At 44.3% G+C, this 16,500-nt stretch overlaps 1 pseudogene; it reads right to left on the minus strand.

The window, feature by feature from the left end:
• Positions 1 to 14,652: 14,652 nt before the first annotated feature.
• Positions 14,653 to 16,259, minus strand: LOC139760977 (protein amalgam-like; annotated as a pseudogene).
• Between the last annotated feature and the right edge of the window lie 241 nt (positions 16,260 to 16,500).

A 16,500-nucleotide genomic window follows, 5' to 3' on the forward strand; every position in this document is an offset into this window, starting at 1 on the left:
AGACATCACACACCCCTGCCGCAAACCTACATTCACTGAGAACCAATCACTTTCCTCTCTTCCTACACGCACACATGCCTTACATCCTCGATAAAAACTTTTCACTGCTTCTAACAACTTTCCTCCCACACCATATATTCTTAATACCTTCCACAGAGCATCTCTATCAACTCTATCATATGCCTTCTCCAGATCCATAAATGCTACATACAAATCCATTTGCTTTTCTAAGTATTTCTCACATACATTCTTCAAAGCAAACACCTGATCCACACATCCTCTACCACTTCTGAAACCACACTGCTCTTCCCCAATCTGATGCTCTGTATATATATATATATATATATATATATATATATATATATATATATATATATATATATATATATATATATATATATATATATATATATATATATATATTAGTTTATCTTAGAGAAGATAGATTAGGCCCAGATAATATTTCATTTCTAAGCAGACTGTGTATGTACCGTGAATATAACTCCTCCTCGCACCAGTACATATTCATCCCATCACCAAAATGTAATAACATTCTGAATAGAAAATCTGGCAATCACTCGAAAATTCATGTCTTTAATTACAGTTGTAAGTCATGCACGCTCGATGGTCGCTGGCGACCTTAACCTCGGTATGGAAATGGCGACTTTGTTTTTTATGGCAGCCTCCAGAACCGTGCCAAGACTCGCCCAAACTCTGTCAATAATATCCAGGAAACTTGTTGGGGAAAAATGAGATATTTTCTCAAGAGTTCGAATGACAAATGTTATTATGAGTTACACGGAGTCATTTGCATTTTAATTAGCTAATATCCGGATAAACTCGCCCAAACCCACATATATCCCCCAAGTTCCAATAATATGACTCATAATTTTTCTGTCGAGTATTGATAGTGACACTAATATAGAAGAGAAAAAAGAGTCATCAAAGGACCAAAATTTTTTTTCCAATTCTCATTTGTTGAGAATTTTTGATATTCCGTCTATATTCTTTGATGATTTTTCTCTATAACAATGAATTGCATACACTGATCATTATACAGTGTAACAGTTTGATAAATGACCACAAATGATGCAGTTACGTTTAAAACAAGTCTAATGACACGAAGTTACTTACGAGCAAGCCATAGAATGCTTAATTGTAACATACGTTGTGTCACAGCGAAGCAGAGAGAAGGCGCAGGAAATATAGCGAACAATATATACAAACACTTTATAACTGGTCATTCACGTCTACAAAACTAACCCTTACTTTAAATTCACTTATGTGTTCCCACCTGGAATATCATGTTTAGTTTTGGTCACTTGAGAAAAAACAAGACAGAATATCGTGTCATTTGGCTCGAAGAAGCTAACATGATCGTGAAAGTACAGTGATTAATCATTGAAATAATCATTTTGCTACATTGATCATGATAACATCCCATAATTGTACGGTCTTGAGGACTGACTCAGGTTGTAGAGTGTGACCCACGTAACTCTGTGAACATGAACTCACTCACTCACTCGTCCGTCTATCACTGTCACTGACAGTTTTGTTGATGCTGACGAGGCTTGTCTCGAACCCGTCTGAACCTGAAGGAGAAGTTATCGAGCTATGTGTACCCGTCAACGAGGTATGGACGGTGTTCTCGGCCACAGAGAGAGCTGAATGTTGCATGTATTGAGCCTCGGTCTGAATGTAGCTGTTGTAGGCTGTGTGTTGTGCTCGATTCTGACTAATATTGTTAGCTTCGCTACTCATCCTTTTCCTTAATGTTTTCTGAATGTCTGTTGTGTACACAGTAAAAAAAAATATCTTACCACTTCTTATGTGAAACAATATGACGTCACGGACGAAGTATTTTGAAAAATACCCATTAATCTGGCCTTGCATAGCTAATTCGCGTCCATAATTTTGTAATATATCATTCCCTAGCGATATCTCCCGTCATTTGTCGTAATTGATGCTATATTGATTCATATTTCGGTAGAAATAAGTATATACTGTGGTTACTATAATTACTAAGAAATGTGTCTCATTGCCAACCCCACCGAGACAACATGAGTCGTATTGATCATTACAAAATTCATCAGACACATCCGGGAAGATACTTTATTTACCTTCGGTACTTCTTCAGAGAGTTTAGTTTTCTCTTCATTTCATGTTGTAGGCGGCCGTCTTGTTGTTGTAGAACTCGGACCAATACGTCAGGGTACTGTAGAGTGTTGTCATCTGACGTACTGGTTGTAGAACCTTCCCAATACCGTCTATTCAACTTTCTGATGACAACCAAATGTTGGAGTTTTCTCATCAGAAACTATATTTGTTTTTTTTCCGATGAACTTGAACATAAGTTGGTCCAGGTCGCTCATCATCAGGGAGTGTAGATGAGTCAGGGTATCGGGCCACAGTCCCCGGGGAGCAACTTGTGGCAACTTTAATCATTATTTCCGTCGTCAGGAGAGGATGGAATTCCGGTGCTCTTCGGGGATTCATTTGCAGCTGCTGGAGTGCTGTTCGACACCCGCCGAAGAGGTTCGAAGCTGTGGAGGAAGAATGTATTGTTTTGTCATCGAATCTCGTTTTCTCTCTCTCTCTCTCTCTCTGAAGCATCGTTCGAGGCCTCAGTGGAAGGCTTCGGTTCCAAGCAGAATGATACCTTGAGCAGTTAGTTGCCAGATACGGCCAGTAATAGCTACTTAAATTTTCCCCATACAGAGTCTCGTCGGCTGTTGCCTGGAGTACACCCAACACCTCTTCCTCTATTTGGCTCGCTCTTGCCCCAGCCTCTGACATGTGCAACACCTTACCGGCTCTGTTACGTACCCTGGGCGTCTTGAATATCCCAAGTGTCCTACGTTTACTCTCCTGCCTAACGCATGACAACCACACTCCTCCGCTCTGTCCACAGCATGTGATGCAGCCTCTCCAACACAGTGATGGGATAATCCACGTTGTGCTCCAGCAGGCACGTCCTCGTCATCATCTCGTTGCGAGAGCAGCAGGTCCTCCTCCCGGCTCCTGCTACTTCTTCAGACTACGATAGTCTTCCTGGTCGTGTACAGTAGACCCGGCTGTTCCTTGAGGCTACGACGCACAGGAAAAGTTATCCTCTCTTTAAGGAGGGAATGTCAGTGTGTTCGAATGACTCTGTCAGTGTTTGGCAGGTTCTGGGTCGCCACCCGAGACTCGCCAGCACCAGCGATAAATATACTCTGTCGGTTGAGTGGCTGGCAGTCTTTTCAACTCTGGCTTTACGATACAAAGGAATACAAAGGACTGCGATCAGGAGCAGACCAGTGAATCCTTTCGAGGCTGTGTGTCGTAATGGAAGAGATCACAAACAGAGATTGGTGTGGCAAGACGGGAAGAGGCAAACAGCTGACTTAAAAAGAGAAATACCTGTACACTTTACACGTAAATATAGAGAAGTGTATAATGTGAATCGTAGACTTAAATAGAAACATTTGACAAGGTTGTTCTTGTGTCTATGGCGTTGCTTCCAACTACTGTAAGTGGTAAATCATTTCATGTCTTAACAAACCTCTTGAGGGAAAAGTGATTTGCCTCATTCGAAGGAAAACGTTTGTCCACAAGTTTCGATCATTTACTACGAATGACGTTAGAGAAATCTAGCTTTATACTGGTACTGCAAGAAATTGCCAGAGGTTTTGAGGATTCCAATTACACGTGTCAGATCACCTCTTAACCTTTAACTTTCTAAGTTGAATAAGATTAAGTCGCTTAATCGGCTTTCATAGGATTTGCTCCTTAATCCGGGATTAATCTTGGCAGCTCGACGCGATCTATGCTGTCTATCTTTCTTAAGTAGAGTAACCAGTTCCAACACAGTATACGAGATGGGGACGCGTATGTGAATTTGAAGTGAGGATCAGTTGCGTAGACTTGAATTCGAATGTTTTTAGTTATAAAACGTATAATATTATTCACTAGTTTTGACGTTATCTTCGCTCTGCTTAACTGCAGCTTACCACTTGTTACGTCGAACTATGATTACGTACTGGTGGGTGTAGAAAACGGCCTGCTGACCTTGCGTCTACTGCTCAGGATGGAATAGGAAGCTGAGCGAGTCACTCATCCGGCGGATCACACAAGATTAAGTGAAGTGGATCGAACCCGTGAGAGTTGAAGCAGTGGATCATACATGGACAAGTGAACACGATCGAACGACATATAACTGATGAGATCCTCTATCACAAGGGATCCCGTTTTCTAAAGCGCCGTGCGCGTCACCATGAGCAATAACCGACTTCAGAAAACGAGGCACCGACGTCCCGAACGAATTATGATCAGGGTCCCTTATTTTCTATGCCAGTAAAGTAAACATTTGTTATAGCTTTTACAAAAGTGATTTCTCTATAAGGGAATAATATACGAAGTCAATCTCCTTTGAATTCCTCCTTGACATCCCGCCCGGCCCATATAAGCTGGTCATAAAGTCTATATTTACATACCATTTCTCCAGAAAATGTGTACATTATGATAATCCCTTATTGACATCACGTTTCCTCCACCCTTGACTCACTATGTCAACTCCAGAGTTTTACTCTGACAGGAATTGGTCTCCGGGAATTTTCCCAGTTCCTCGTTATAGTAACCAGGTACTAGAGGAATTATTAGGTCTCCTTTGAGCAAACATGACCCGGGTCCTACAGGATAGGAGGCTGTACGTCTCTAGAGGACAGGAGGGCGTGCCTCTCTAGAGGACAGAAGGGCGTGCCTCTCTAGAGGACAGGAGGACGTGCCTCTCTAGAGGACAGGAGAGCGTGCCTCTCTAGAGGACAGGAGGGCGTGCCTCTCTAGAGGACAGGAGGGCGTGCCTCTCTAGAGGACAGGAGAGCGTGCCTCACTAGAGGACAGGAGGGCGTGCCTCTCTAGAGAACAGGAGGGCGTGCCTCTTAGAGGACAGGAGGCGTGCCTCTCTAGAGGACAGGAGGACGTGCCTCTCTAGAGGACAGGAGGACGTGCCTCTCTCGAGGACAGGAGGACGTGCCTCTCTAGAGGACAGGAGGGCGTGCCTCTCTAGAGGACAGGAGGGCGTGCCTCACTAGAGGACAGGAGAGCGTGCCTCTCTAGAGAACAGGAGGAGGTACTTCTGTAGTGGACAGAAGGGGGTAAGACCGGTGCTGCGCGCCTCATAGTGTCATTAACTAAAGATCCTGGTGTATGGTGGGTCTGGTGTGGGAGGCAAGTGCACACTGCTGCTGCTTCTGCTGCTGATCTGAGAAGGAGGCGGGAAATGTGTGGCCTTAGAGATGTTAGAATTTTAAATGTTTGTAAGTTAATACTTCCGTCCTCACACAAACACACACACACACACACACACACACACACACACACACACACACACACAGACGGGCCTCCGTGGTGTAATGGTTCGCGTTACAGACCATAACTAGGCACGGTCCAGCCTGGGGTGGGACCTGCACGGGTTGGAATCCTCGATGTGGTAATCAGCCTATACCAGACCCAGGTGTTCATCTTCCTTCTGATCTGGTCGATAAATAGGTACCTGGCTTAGGCTGGTGTGTGTGTATATGTGTGTGTATGTGTGTGTGTGTGTGTGTCTGTGTCTGTGTCTGTGTCTGTGTGTGTGTGTGTGTGTGTGTGTGTGTGTGTGTGTGTGTGTGTAACACAATCAAAATAACACACAAACATCTTGGAAGATAATGGTAACAGCATTACCATCTAAGATGTGACAACATTTCCTGGTGTCTCTGTAAAGATTCCTGTTCCTGTGAGGTGTTACATTTTGCTTTTGAAGATGTGATGAAATACACGAAAGCGCTTAAGGACTTTTTTCACTTTAACTTTTCCTTCTTGGTTTACAAGTTCTGTGATTGTCACGTGTGAGCTTCGTGATTACGCTAGATATTGTACTGGAATTTATAAAAAAAAGGGGGTGTCTGTGTTGTTGACTGGTTGGTGAGGATATCTAATGTATATATGGTTCATGGTGAAGTACCTGAGGATTGGCGGAATGCATGCATAGTGCCATTGTACAAAGGCAAAGGGGATAAGAGTGAGTGCTCAAATTACAGAGGTATAAGTTTGTTGAGTATTCCTGGTAAATTATATGGGAGGATATTGATTGAGAGGGTAAAGGCATGTACAGAGCATTAGATTGGAGAAGAGCAGTGTGGTTTCAGAAGTGGTAGAGGATGTGTGGATCAGGTATTTGCTTTGAAGAAATGCGTAGAAAAACTAATGGATTTGTATGTGGCATTTATCGATCTGGAGAAGGCATATGATAGAGTTGATAGAGATGCTCTATGGAAGGTACTAAGCGTATATAGTGTGGGAGATAAGTTGCTAGAAGCAGTGAAAAGTTTTTATCGAGAATGTAAGGCATGTGTGCGAGTAGGAAGAGAGGAAAGTGATTGGTTCCCAGTGAATGTCGATTTGCGGCAGGGGTGTGTGATGTCTCCAAAGCTGTTTAATCTGTTTATGGATAGGGTTGTTAGGGAGGTGAATGAAAGAGTGTTGGAAAGAGGGGCAAGTATGCAGTTTGTTTTGGATGAAAGGGATTGGAAGTGAGTCAGTTGTTCGCTGATGATACAGCGCTGGTGGCTAATTTGGGTGAGAAGCTGCAGACGTTGCTGAAAATTTGAATTAAAGGTTCAGTACGATTGAGGGACAAGTTAATTTGGAGGTAAGTTTGAACGAAGAAAAACTGGAGGAAGTGAAGTGTTTTAGATATCTGGGAGTGGATTTAACAGCGAATGGAACCATGGAAGCGGAAGTGAGTCACAAGGTGGGGGAGGGGGCAAAGGTTCTGGGAGTGTCGAAGAATGTGTGAAAGGCGAGAAGGTTATCTCGGAGAGCAAAAATGGGTATGTTTGAAGAATTAGTGGCTCCAAAAATGTTATGTGGTTGAGAGGCATGGTCTATAGATAGGGTTGTGCGGAGGAGGGTGGATTGATGGAAATGAAATGTTTTAGGACAATATGTTGTGTGAGGTGGTTTGATCGAGTAACTAATGAAAGGCCAAGAGATATATGTAGTAATAAAAAGAGTGTGGTTGAGATAGCAGAAGAGGGTGTATTGAAATGGTTTGGTCATATGGAGAGGATGATCAAGGAAAGATTGACAAACATACATGTGTCAGAGGTGGAGTTGATAGAGATGCTCTGTGGAAGGTATTAAGAATATATGGTGTTGGAGGTAAGTTGCTAGAAGCAGTGAAAAGTTTTTATCGAGGATGTAAGGCATGTGTACGAGTAGGAAGAGAGGAAAGTGATTGGTTGTCAGTGAATGTCGGTTTGCGACAGGGGTGCGTGATGTCTCCATGGTTGTTTAATTTGTTTATGGATGGAGTTGTTAGGGAGGTGAATGCAAGAGTTTTGAAGAGAGGGGCAAGTATGCAGTCTGTTGTGGATGAGAGAGCTTGGGAAGTGACTCTTTTATTGTTCGCTGATGATACAGCGCTGATGGCTGATTCGGGTGAGAAACTGCAGAAGCTGGTGACTGAGTTTGGTGAAGTGTGTGAAAGAATAAAGCTGAGAGTAAATGTGAATAAGAGCAAGGTTATTAGGTACAGTAGGGTTGAGGGTCAAGTCAACTGGCAGGTAAGTTTGAATGGAGAAAAACTGGAGGAAGTGAAGTGTTTTAGATATCTGGGAGTGGATCTGGCAGCGGATGGAACCATGGAAGCAGAAGTGAGTCACAGAGTTGGGGAGGGGGCGATAGTTCTACGAACGTTGAGAAATGTATGGAAGGCGAGGACATTATCTCGGAAAGCAAAAATGGTTTATGTTTGAAGGAATAGTGGTTCCAACGATGTTGTATGGTTGCGAGGCGTGGGCTATAGATAGATTTGTGCAGAAGAGGGTGGATGTGTTGGAAATGTTTGAGGACATTATGCGGTGTGAGGTGGTTTGATCGAGTAAACAATGAAAGGGTAAGCTAAGAGAGATGTGAGGTAATAAAAAGAGTGTGGTTGAGAGAGTAGAAGTGGGTGTTTTAAAATGGTTTGATCACATGGAGAGAATGGGTGAGGAAAGATTGACAAAAGGATATATGTGACGAGAACGAGGAGAAGTGCGAGGCCAAATTGGAGGTGGTAAGATGGAGTGAAAAAGATTTTGAGCGATCGGGGCCTGAACATGCAGGAGGGTGAAAGGCGTGCGGGGAATAGAATGAATTGGAACGATGTGGTATACTGGAGTCGACGTGCTTTCAATGGATTGAACCAGGGCATGTGAAGCGTCTGGGGTAAAGCATGGAAGGTTTTTTGGGGAGCCTGGATGTGGAAAGGGAGCTGTAATTTCGGTGCATTATACATGACAGCTAAAGACTGAGTGTGAGCGATTGTGGCGTTTGATGTCTTTTCCTAGCGCTACCTCGCGCACATGCAGGGGAGGGGGTGTCGTCATTTCATATATATATATATATATTCCTATGAGTCCACGGGGAAAATGAAACACGAAAAGTGCCCAAGTGCACTTTCGAGTAATAATCACATCACCAGGGGAGACACAAGAGAGCAATATAATAGTCATTTGATATACATCGAAGAGACGAAGCTAGGACGCCATTTGGTAATCATGTGAATGTCCAAAACATGTATGTTTTGCACAATCACATATTGACGTGCTGTCAGTGGATTGAATCAGGGCATGTGAAGCGTCTGGGGTAAACCATGGAAAGTTGTGTGGGGCCTGGATGTGGAAAGGGAGCTGTGGTTTCGGGCATTATTGCATGACAGCTAGAGACTCAGTGTGAACGAATGGGGCCTTTGTTGTCTTTTCCTAGTGCTACCTCGCACACATGAGGGGGGAGGGGGATGGTATTCCATGTGTGGCGAGGTGGCGATGGGAATGAATAAAGGCAGACAGTGTGAATTGTGTGCATGGGTATATATGTATGTGTCTGTGTGTGTATATATATGTGTACATTGAGATGTATAGGTATGTATATTTGCGTGTGTGGACGTGTATGTATATACATGTGTATGGGGGTGGGTTGGGCCATTTCTTTCGTCTGTTTCCTTGCGCTACCTCGCAAACGCGGGAGACAGTGACAAAGCGAAATAAATAAATAAATAAATAAATATATATATATATATATATATATGTCATACAAACCTCCAACAGCCAGGATCGAACCCGGGACCCCTGTGCAAGAGGCGGGAATGTAACCGCTAGGCTATGGGCCTGGCTAGTAGGAGATAAGTATTCGAATATTTTGTACCCGAATACCCTTCGTCTCACATTGGTGAGCAACGAGGTCTACACCGGTTATTTCCCAACAGGCGCACATAGCCAGCAGATGGCATTTTGAATAACATAACTGTACAACGCGGAGGTATATGAATACGGACATAGTGCATATGAAAATCCTATCTGCTGGCTATGTGCGCCTGTTGGGAAATGACCGGCGTAGACCCCGTTGCTCACCAATGTGAGACGAAGGGTATTCGAGTACAAAGAATTTGAATAGTCATTTCCTATTAGCCAGGCACATAGCCTAGCGGTTAGTATTCCCGCCTCTTGCACAGGGGCCCCGGGTTCGATCCTGGCTGTTGGAGGTTTGTATGTTCAATGAAGGTGCGCGTTTCTATGCACTATGTTCGTATATATATATATATATATATATATATATATATATATATATATATATATATATATATATATATATATAGGGGAGAAAGAATATTTCCCACGCATTCCTCACGTGTCGTAGAAGGCGACTAAAGGGGACGGGAGCAGGGGACTATAAACCCTCCCCTCCTTGTATTTCAACTTTCTAAAAGGAGAAATAGAAGGAGTCGCGCGGGGAGTGCTCATCCTCCTCGAAGGCTTAGATTCGGGTGTTTAAATGTGTGTGAATGTAACCAAGATGAGGAAAAGGGAGAGATAGGTAGCATGTTTGAGGAAAGGAACCTGGATGTTTTGGCTCTGAGCGAAACGAAGCTCAAGGGTAAAGGGGAAGAGTGGTTTGGGAATGTCTTGGGAGTAGAGTCAGGGGTTGGTGATAGGACAAGAGCAAGGGATTGAGTAGCACTGCCCCAGAAACAGGAGTGGTGGGAGTATGTGCTAGAGTGTAAGAAAGTAAACTCTAGATTGATATGGGTAAAACTGAAAGTGGATGGAGAGAGGCAAGTGATTTGGGAGCAGCTGAGTGAGTGTGTTAGTAGTTTTGATGCACGAGACCGGGTTATAGTGACGGGTGCTTTTAATGCAAAGGTGAGTAATGTGGCAGTTAAGGAAATAATTGGTGTACATGGAGTGCTCAGTGTTGTAAATGGAAATGGTAAGGAGCTTGCAGATTTTTGCGCTGAAAAAGGTCCGGTGATTGGGAATACCTTTCCTAAAAACAGAGATATACATACGTATACGTATGTAAGTAGGAGAGATGGCCAGAGAGTGTTATTGGATTACGTGTTAAATGATAGGCGCGCGAAAGAAAGACTTTTGGATGTTAATGCTCTGAGAGGTGCAGCTGGAGGGATGTCTGATCATTATCTTTTGGAGGCGAAGGTCGAGGTTTTCAGAAAAGAAGAGAGAATATTGGCGTAAAGAGAGTGGTGAGAGTAAGTGAGCTTGGGAAGGAGACTTGTGTGAGGAAGTATCAGGAGAGACTGAGTACAGAATGGAAAAAGGTGAGAGCATAGGACGAAAGGGGAGTGCGGGAGGAATGGGATGTATTTAGGGAAGTAGTGATGGCTTGCACAAAAGATGATTTTAGCATGAGAAGCGTGGGAGGTGGGCAGATTAGAAAGGGTAGTGAGTGGTGGGATGAAGACGTAAGATTATTATTGAAAGAGAAGAGAGAGGCATTTGGACGATTTTTGCAGGGAAATAATGCAAATGAGTGGGAGATGTATAAAAGAAAGAGGCAGGAGGTCAAGGGAAAGGTACAAGAGGTGAAAAAGAGAGCAAATGAAAGTTGGGGTGAGAGAGTATTATTGAATTTTAGGGAGAATAAAAAGATGTTTTGGAAAGAGGTAAATATAGTGCGTAAGACAAGAAAACAAATGGGGACATCAGTGAACGAGGCTAATGGGGAGGTGATAACAAATAGTGGTAATGTGAGAAGGAGATGGAGTGAGTATTTTGAAGGTTTGTTGAATCTGTTTGATGATAGAGTTGCAGATATAAGGTGTTTCGTTTGAGGTGGTGTGCAAAGTAAGAGGGTTAGGGAGAATGACTTGGTAAACAGAGAAGAGGTAGTAAAAGCTTTGCGGAAGATGAAAGCCGGCAAGGCAGCGGGTTTGGATGGTATTGCAGTGGAATTTATCAAAAAAGGGGGTTGCTGTGTTGTTGATTGGTTGGTAAGGTTATCTAATGTATGTATGATTCATGGTGACGTGCCTGAAGATTGGCGGAATGCTTGCATAGAACCATTATACAAAGGTAAAGGGGATAAAGGTTAGTGCTCAAGTTACAGAGATATAAGTTTGTTGAGGATTCCTGGGAAATTATATGGGAGGGTATTGATTGAGAGTGTGAACGCATGTACAGAGCATCAGGCTGGGTAAGAGCAGTGTAATTTCAGTAGTGTTAGAGGAAGTGTGGATTAAGTGTTTTCTTTGAAGAATGTATGTGAGAAATACTTAGAAAAGCAAATGGATTTGTTTGTAGCATTTATGGATCTGGAGAAGGCATATGATAGAGTTGATAGAGATTCTCTGTGGAAGGTATTAAGAATATATGGTGTCGGAGGCAAGTTGTTAGAAGCAGTGGAAAGTTTTTATTGAGGATGTAAGGCATATGTACGAGTAGGAAGAGAGGAAAGTGATTGGTTCTCAGTGAATGTCGGTTCGCAGCAGGGGTGCGTGATGTCTCCATGGTTGTTTAATTTGTTAATGGATGGAGTTGTTAGGGAGGTGAATGAAAGAGTTTTGGAGAGGGGCAAGCATGCAGTTTGTTGTGGATGAGAGAGCCTGGGAAGTGAATCAGTTGTTGTTCGCTGATGATACAGCGCTGGTGGCTGATTCAAGTGAGAAACTGCAGAAACTGCCAACTGGATTTGGTAAAGTGTGCGAAAGAATAAAGCTGAAAGTAAATGTGACTAAGAGCAAGGTTATTAGGTACTGTAGGGTCGAGGGACAAGTCAAGTGGGAGGTACTTTTGAATGGAGAAAAACTGGAGGAAGTAAAGTGTTTTAGATATCTGGGAGTGGATTTGGCAGCGGTTGGAACCACGAAAGCGGAAGTGAGTTATAGGATAAGGGAGGGGACGAAAGTTCTGGGAGCATTGAAAAACGCGTGGAAGGCGAGAGCGTTATCTTGTAGAGCAAAAATGGATCTGTTTGAAGGAATAGTGGTTCCAATAATGTTGTATGGTTGCGAGGCGTGGGTTATAGATAGAGTTGTGCGGAAGAGGGTGGATTTATTAAAAATGAGATATTTGAGGACAATATGTGGTGTGAGGTGGTTTGATCGAGTAAGTAATGTAAGGGTAAGTGAGATGTGTGGCAATAGAAAGAGTGTTGTTGAGAGAGCAGAAGAGGTTGTTTTGAAATGGTTTTGTCACTTAGAGAGAATGAGTGAGGAAAGATTGACGACGAGGATATATATGTCAAAGGTGGAGGGAACGAGAAGTGGGAGACCAAATTGGAGGTGGAAACATGGAGTGAAAAAGATTCTGAGTGATCAGGGCCTAAACATGCAGGAGGGTGAAAAGCGTGCAAGGAATGGAGAGAATTGGAACGATGTGGTATACCGGGGTCGACGTGGTGTCAATGGATTGAACCAGGTCATGAGAAGCGTCTGGGGTAAACCATGGAAAGTTTTTTGGGGCCTGGATGTGGAAAGGGAGCTGTGCTTTCGATGCATTACACATGACAGCTAGAGACTGATTGTGAGCGAGTGTGGCCTTTGCTGCCTTTTCCTAGCGCTACCTCGTGCACATGCAAGGGGAGGGGTTTGTCATTTCATGTGTGGCGGGGTGGCGTCGGAATGAATAAGGGCAGATAGTATGAGCTATGTACATGAGTATACATGTATATGTCTGTATGTATATACATGTGTATGTATGTATATACATGTATGTATATACATGTGTATGTGGGTGGGTTGGGCCATTCTTTCGTCTGTTTTCTTCCGCTATCTCGCTAACCCGGGAGACAGCGATAAAGTATAATAGATAAAATATATATATATATTTTTTTTTTTTTGCTTTGTCGCTGTCTCCCGCGTTTCCGAGGTAGCGCAAGGAAACAGACGAAAGAAATGGCCCAACCCACCCCCATACACATGTATATACATACGTCCACACACGCAAATATACATACCTACACAGCTTTCCATGGTTTACCCCAGACGCTTCACATGTCTTGATTCAATCCACTGACAGCACGTCAACCGCGGTATACCACATCGATCCAATTCACTCTATTCCTTGCCCTCCTTTCACCCTCCTGCATGTTCAGGCCTCGATCACAAAAAATCTTTTTCACTCCATCTTTCAACCTCCAATTTGGTCTCCCTCTTCTCCTCGTTCCCTCCACCTCCGACACATATATCCTCTTGGTCAATCTTTCCTCACTCATTCTCTCCATGTGCCCAAACCATTTCAAAACACCCTCTTCTGCTCTCTCAACCACGCTCTTTTTATTTCCACACATCTCTCTTACCCTTACGTTACTTACTCGATCAAACCACCTCACACCACACATTGTCCTCAAACATCTCATTTCCAGCACATCCATCCTCCTGCGCACAACTCTATCCATAGCCCACGCCTCGCAACTATACAACATTGTTGGAACCACTATTCCTTCAAACATACCCATTTTTGCTTTCCGAGATAATGTTCTCGACTTCCACACATTCTTCAAGGCTCCCAGGATTTTGGCCCCCTCCCCTACCTTATGATCCACTTCCGCTTCCATGGTTCCATCCGCTGCCAGATCCACTCCCAGATATCTAAAACACTTTACTTCCTCCACTTTTTCTCCATTCAAACTTACCTCCCAATTGACTTGACCCTCAACCCTACTGTACCTAATAACCTTGCTCTTATTCACATTTACTCTTAACTTTCTTCTTTCACACACTTTACCAAACTCAGTCACCAGCTTCTGCAGTTTCTCACATGAATCAGCCACCAGCGCTGTATCGTCAGCGAACTACAACTGACTCACTTCCCAAGCTCTCTCATCCACAACAGACTTCATACTTGCCCCTCTTTCCAAAACTCTTGCATTCACCTCCCTAACAACCCCATCCATAAACAAATTAAACAACCATGGAGACATCACACACCCCTGCCGCAAACCCACATTCACTGAGAACCAATCACTTTCCTCTATTCCTACCCGTACACATGCCTTTCATCCTCGATATATATATGTATATATATATATATATATATATATATATATATATATATATATATATATATATATATATATGTATATATATATATATCTTTCTTTCATACTATTCGCCATTTCCCGCATTAGCGAGGTAGCGTTGAGAACAGAGGATTGGGCCCTTGAGGGAATATCCTCACCTGGGCCCCTTCTCTGTTCCCTCTTTTGGAAAATTAAAAAAAAAAAAAAGTGAGAGGGGAGGATTTCCAGCCCCCCGCTCCCTCCCTTTTTAGTCGCCTTCTACGACACGCAGGGAATACGTGGGAAGTATTCTTTCTCCCCTATCCCCAGGGGATGGGCCCTATAAAAGCGTGACGTGCCCGCCTCGTGCGATCGTCTGAAGACATACGTCACTAACTACTTGTGTTTATACATACGCACACACACACGCACAACTGTGTGCACATGCCAGCGTCCACACGAGGATGTATACGTGTCCTTAACACTGCGTATGCATTGCGTATACACCTGTGGGCTGCGGAGGGGCGCGCCCACAAAGGGGCGGCAGGGGTCATATGGCGTGAGCCAAAGGATGGAGAGACGTTGTGATGTGAAGGGGCTGAAGAAAACGGAGGTGAAGGGGAACCCACCTCACCACCAACCCCACAATGCTGTGAGGTGGAGGAGACCAATGAGGCAGCTGGAGACACAAGGGGTCCACCTGACTACCAGTCTCACACTACCGTTGTTCTCATGCACTATGGCAGCTGGTTGATGTCCTGCTATGACGTGAACGTTGATGCTCCTGGGTTTCGAGTTGGCCGGGGCGCATGTATACACGCCTGTATGGCGCGTGTGGGCGTACTGGACCAGGAGGCGCGACGTCGTGACCACGCCCTTCTCCGTGGACACCACCACGTCCCCGCGCGATCTGTCGTAGCTAACCAACTTATCATGGTACCAGAATATAAAGGCAGGCGGTTCAGGGCTGTGTTGGACGCTGCAGGTCAGGGCCAGTCGGCTCCCCGTGTTTATATATACATCTGGCCCCCCCCTCTATCACAGTCTCCGCCTCAACAACAGAGAGGCGGACGAAGTGGCTGGTGGGCGGGGTGGTGGAGATCTGACACTCGTAGAGGCCAGCGTCGCGGCGTTGCAGGTAGTGGATCATCAGGAGCCAGTCGTCGGAGCCGTGGGCGTGGCGCGTGGCGAACCTCTCGTCCGACGTGTAGGTGAACCTGCCCACCGTCAGGAGGTGGATGTCCCTGTGCCTCACCCACGACACCGTTTTGTTGCCGATGTTTTTAACCCTACAGTTCAGTACGGCCGTCTTGCCCAGGAGGGCTGTCACGTTGGCCGACTCCTGGTAGTCGAAGTAGGGCTGGTCTGGCGGGTGCACCTCCTGCTGCTACTGCTGCTCCTCCTCCTCCTCAACGCCGTCTCCATCTGCAGAAGCAGCTCCTGGGACGCTGCTGCTGGCGACCCCACCGCCCGCTGCCATACCTCCCTCCTGGCGTTCGTATCTCCCCACAGACACCACCAGCTCTGATCCCAGAAGGGGAGCCAGTAGTGTCACTATCGTCGAGAATCTCATTATCTTCACCAAAGTCAAGCCTCATGTTACATTCTGTAATGCTTCAACACATCTGTCCAGCGATGACACAGTGAGTCCTCGGGTGCATCTGTTCATAGCATGTAAGTGGAAATCTTCCCCACAGTCAGGCTCCCGTCCAAGCCACTATCACCTGCACTGATTCACAACATCAGTTATAATATTTTCTTGATCTCTCTAGCAAAGCACCACACTATATCATCGGTTTAATTTCACAAAGAACTTCAAAACAACCGTAGAAACTCGTATGCTAATAGTAGTTAAGCACTCGTGATGTAAGAAAATGTTAAACTATCCATCAAATGATTTTAACTTTGATTACGATGATACGAGAGTTCCGTCTTGATAAGGGATCCAGGTCGGCAACGAGTTAACCCCAACACGCTTATATATATATATATATATATATATATATATATATATATATATATATATATATATATATATATATATATCCCTGGGGATAGGGGAGAAAGAATACTTCCCACGTATTCCCTGCGTGTCGTAGAAGGCGACTAAAAGGGAAGGGAGCGGGGGGCTGGAAATCCTCCCCTCTCGTTTTTTTTTTTTTTTTTTTTCCAAAAGAAGGAACAGAGGAGAGGTCC

Source organism: Panulirus ornatus, chromosome 38 (genome assembly GCF_036320965.1).
Source record: "Panulirus ornatus isolate Po-2019 chromosome 38, ASM3632096v1, whole genome shotgun sequence".
NCBI classification, from domain to species: domain Eukaryota; kingdom Metazoa; phylum Arthropoda; class Malacostraca; order Decapoda; family Palinuridae; genus Panulirus; species Panulirus ornatus.